Source organism: Halichoerus grypus, chromosome 7 (genome assembly GCF_964656455.1).
Source record: "Halichoerus grypus chromosome 7, mHalGry1.hap1.1, whole genome shotgun sequence".
In the NCBI taxonomy this organism is placed as follows: Eukaryota; Metazoa; Chordata; class Mammalia; order Carnivora; family Phocidae; genus Halichoerus; species Halichoerus grypus.
The window spans coordinates 139,013,834-139,018,842 of record NC_135718.1 but is presented as its reverse complement, the minus strand read 5'-3'; the positions used below and the strand labels follow the sequence as shown (position 1 = coordinate 139,018,842).

Sequence of the window (5,009 nt, the reverse complement as noted above, 5' to 3'; positions counted from 1 at the left end):
TAGCTTAAATTCAATGGCACAGATAAACTCTTAAAAGGAGTCACACACACACACACACACACTTAAACACAGGCACACCATCCTCTGTTGGTGCAGGGAGCCTGTCTTGGTGCATGCAGCACCCCTTACGGACTCCTGGGCAGCTCTGAGTGTTGCAGTCATGCAGGCCAGACCTGTGTAGCGGAGTGCCCCCACCATCGCCAGGAGCCACCATGGCCAGACTGCACAGGTGGGAAGCATCTTCAGAGGAGGATCCTACCCCTTCCAAACCGGTGGTGGGGATTATTTACCCTTCTCTGAAGGTCAGGAACATCATGGATACCACTGACAAATTAGTGACCAGAATCAAACCTAAATTTGAAGCTAGGATATAACAGAATGAGATCAACTCTCAGTTCAACTTCCTGAACCCCAGGGACCCTTACCATGCCTACCATTGTCACTAGGTCAGTGAATTCAAGGAGGGGAAGGTTCAGAGCCTACAGCCACCATCCCCAAGGTCATACAGCAGCAGCAGCAAGCTACCCAGTAGGAGCTGCAGAATGCCTAAGCCTAGGTGACCCAGGAGACCAGCATGCCCAAAGAGCCCCCTCCCGAGTTTGGTGAAGTCAAACCACAGCATGCCCCTCATTCTCATATCAGCTTCCATCTCAGCCTTTGACCTGGATGTGATGAAGCTGATGGCTCAGCCTGTGGCCAGGAATGGGCACTGGTTTCTGACACAGCTGATCTTTCTAGAAAGAGAAGCACAGCTACCAGTTTGACTTCCTCCACTTGCAGCCCAACTTTTCAACTCCTTCACCAAGCTGGTGGAACATTATACCAAGATCTTGATTCTCCTCAAAGTCTTGTTTACAAAGCTCAAAAAAAAAAAAAAAAAGTTTTGGGCCAGGTTTGTTCCTGAGTGGAGTGGGCCAAAAGAAGAAAAGAAAGAAGGAAGAGGAGGAGGAGAAGGAGCAGTTGTCCATTTGCAGATCATCAGATCAATCAGCCTGATTTTGTGGTAGTGGAAATAATAGACTTGAACTTTTCTCCCTCCACCACACTGGAGGAGTTGGGGGCCCAAATCCTCATTCAGGAGCGCTAGAAGAAGATTGGGAAGAGTGAGGAGGTCAAGATGAAAGTCAGTTTGATGAGGAAGTTGAGAAACGGTACAAGGTACAAGGCCGGGTAGCCTCCATCCCAGCTAGATCAGGACCCCCCAGTGCAAGACCTAGATGAAGGTTCAAATGATGAAGGAGGGCAAAAAGTACCAACCCCCAGAGACGCCCATGCTTCCACCTCTGCCCTTGACTCCAGGCCAATTCACTGCACAGAGGGACTGACCCAAAGACTTTTAAGCCCTGCTCCAGATAAATATCTTATGTTCCCTACCTTGGGAGAAAAGATTCTAACCAAAAAAATACAGGAACACATGGGCATCAGGCTCAAAGGACAGCAGCATGGGATCCAAGTATACACACATTATATACAGAGTTACAAAGATAAGTCAAGAAAAATCTCCTTATTCTCATTGAAACTTCCCACTGAAAACAGTGTAAGTTAAGAGACAGAGGAGAAACATCTTAAAGTACTGAAAGGAAAAAAAATAAATAACCTGCTAACTTAAGAGATCTATCTCCTGTAAAAGTATCTTTCAAAATGAAGGAAAAATAAGGACTTTTTTTGTCAGATATAAAAAGTTGAGAGAAATAATAACCAACTGACCTGTACCAGAAAAATATTAACTGAAAACCCTCAAGCAGAAGGAAAATCATACAAACAAGAATGAAAACCACTGAAAAGAGTAATTGTGGGGAAATATAAAATATTTTAATTATAAATCTCTATACAATATAATGGACTGATTAAACCAAATAAAAAAACAACACATTGTGGGATTTATACTACATAGAGAAATAAAATGTAACAACATGAATATCAAGGCCAGGAAAGGACAAAGGGTAGTATATTGTGGGAGATTCGTATAATTTTATGGGACATAATATATTGCTTGAAGATAGAATACGATAAAATACAGTGCTATATTTATTTATTTATTTATTTATTTATTTATTTTAAATTTTTTTTTTATTTATTTGACAGAGAGAGACACAGCGAGAGAGGGAACACAAGCAGGGGGAATGGGAGAGGGAGAAGCAGGCTTCCCGCCGAGCAGGGAGCCCGATGCGGGGCTCGATCCCAGGACCCTGGGATCATGACCTGAGCCGAAGGCAGACGCTTAACGACTGAGCCACCCAGGCGCCCCCAGTGCTATATATATATAACCACTAAAATAACAGAGTTATAGGCAAGAGGCAAAAAAAGGAGATAAAAATCACAAAAAGTTATTCCAAAGAAAGTAGAAAAAGAGAAAAAGGAACAAAGAAGAGATGAGAAAACAGATGTCCAAATCATAGTTTTAAGCTCAAACATATCAAAATTATGCAAAATGTAAATTACCTAAACACTCCAATTAAAAGTCAAAGACAGTAATGATAATTTTACAAGTGCATTAATTGACTCTAATTTCAATTAGAAAAAAAAAAATCACATTCCCAAAAGAACACTGTTGGTAGGCTAGAATGTGGCCTTGGGAATCTCTGCTGCATATTGCTTATTTTCCCAAGACGGTAGCCACATTTTGCCAAGATAATTTCAGTGGTCAGAATGTACTGTAGGCAGTGTGAAAAGTGAGGGGAACTCTGTGGGGAACAGAATCAAAGGAGCAAACAAAACACCAAAGCACTTGGAACGGTGACTGCCAAATAGAGTGAAATAATTGTTGAAGAAAATGTATTTCTTCTTAAGACATCAGGTTGACAAAGGTGACAGAAAAATGCATTTGTGCTTGTCGGGTACTTTTCTCATAAATATTTTAATGTTGGGAAAATAAACTCAATAATGCCTGTTCTGAATACTTTTTTTGTTTTGGTTTGGTTTGGTTTTTTTGTTGTTGTTCTTTACAACTTATATGCCTCTTTGAGGTGTAGCTCTATTAAATGAGGTAATGAAATAGTAAACATACACAAACTAGAATTTCCATTCCAACTTTTTTGATAGGTTTTGTACTTCAATAATTTTCAAGCTTCCTAAAAGTTCTAGGAACCTTTATTTAGAAAGTTGGATATGGAATTGAGATAAATAATAGGCTTTTAAGGAACACGTATGATTTATTTCAGTTGATTCTGAGTTGTAAGTCTAACTTCATGGGAGTAATGCACCAATTTTTGCCAAGAAATCCTTAAAAAAGTAAATCTCTTTTGGCAGCAAAGATTTAAAAGCCATCAGTAAAATCTTGTGCCTTGGCAAGATGCTATTAAATGGTGAGCTAATTGATGAGGATTTGTATAGCAGCTTTAGCTGAGCCAGTGTGGTTTTGGCTCATCAAGGAAAAATAAGGCATGAAAGAAATAACAATCTTTGGACCAAACTAAAACTGTTGAAATGTTGCTGTCCAAATTCTTGAAGTTGCAACTGTATTCTTATCTGTGGACCTTTGTTCTCACTATTTTCTATGCCTACAACTTCCCCTGTATGTATCAAGTGGCTTACTCTCTTAGCTAATTCATGTCTCTGTTCAAATTATCTTCCCAGAAAAACTTTGTGAACTCTAATTAAAACTGCACGACTTATTCTACTTTATTTTTCATCATGGTTATTATTGCTTCTGGAATTTTGTTGGATATTTTACTCTTGTGCATTGCTTATATTATCCAGTAGGTTAAAAGAATCATGAAGGCAAGGAAATTATCTCTGAATGTCACATTTACACTCTACTGTAAAGCTTCACATTACATAGTTGAACGGCAATGGTACTTTCTCCAACCAAGATGTTGAGGAAATTCTTAGAACTTAAAAGCTGTTATTTTTGCATGAATTTTGGCCTTTTCACTAAGAAACTCAAAGTCAGATGTGAATAATTAAGAACAATGCAGTATAACCTGGCTTGTCCTGAGTAGCTACCAGTCAAAATATTGGCGATTCCATATGTGTGTACCAAAAAATTCATTTTAATATATATTAATAAGATGGAAATATTACGAAGGAAAAACTGCTAAATTCTGATTTCTTTGTCTCACAGTATGACTGTTTCTTAGTTACTTTGATATAAAATCTTAAAGCTTTACAACATATTTTAATCCACACCCCTGATTGAGATTTGTCATTGTTAACTTATGAGGAAGACTATTATATTACGCTGTTGGCATTGGAGGCCACCAGTGAAATATATATCTCCTGGTATTCACCTCTACTGCAGTCTCCTCCCAACAAATCTGGGTGTGGCTTCAGTTAACAAACTTCAACAGATGGAGCATGCAACCCTTGCTATCAGGGTTGTAAATTCCAAGCTCTACATTGGGTGTGGAGATTACACTAAAAATATTCAAAATCTTAAAAATAAATAAAATTTAGCAGAAATAACACTATGATCCTTGCAATTCTCAGCCTTTAGAACCCTGACAGCTTCTTCTTTTGGAACCCTAAGCATGCATGAAAGAATTTCGTCTGTCCAGCTGGAGAGACCCTGTAGAGAGACATGGTGGCAAAGCCCCATGAAAGGGAAGGATGCCAAACTCCTGAAGAAAGAGAATTGCCTAGTTGTGTCTGTTTCCCAGAGCTGCAGGAGCAAATTGCCACAAACTGTGTGGCCTAAAACAACACACTCACTCCCTCACAGTTCTGGAGCTTAAAAGTCTGAAATCAAGTTATCAGTGGGGTTGGTTTCTCCTGGAGATTTGGGGGGGAGAATCTGTTCATGCCTCTCTCCTAGTTTATGGAGGTTACCGGCTGTCCTTGGCATTCCTTGGCTATTATTATACAGGCCATTTCAATCTCTGCCTCTCTCTTCACATAGTGTTCTTTCCTGGGTGTGTCTCCTCTGTGTTTTTGTGAATCTCTCTCCTTTCTCTTTTAAAGACACCAGTTTTTGGATTTAGGGTTCATCCTAATCTGGCATGACTTTATCTTAACTAATTGCATCTGTAATGACCCTGTTTTCAAATAAGGCCATATTCTGAGATTGAAGG

At 39.4% G+C, this 5,009-nt stretch overlaps 1 pseudogene; it reads left to right on the top strand.

Moving 5' to 3' along the window:
- Positions 1 to 212: 212 nt before the first annotated feature.
- On the top strand, positions 213 to 1,546 carry LOC118553114 (splicing factor 3A subunit 1 pseudogene; annotated as a pseudogene).
- The last annotated feature ends 3,463 nt before the right edge of the window (positions 1,547 to 5,009 follow it).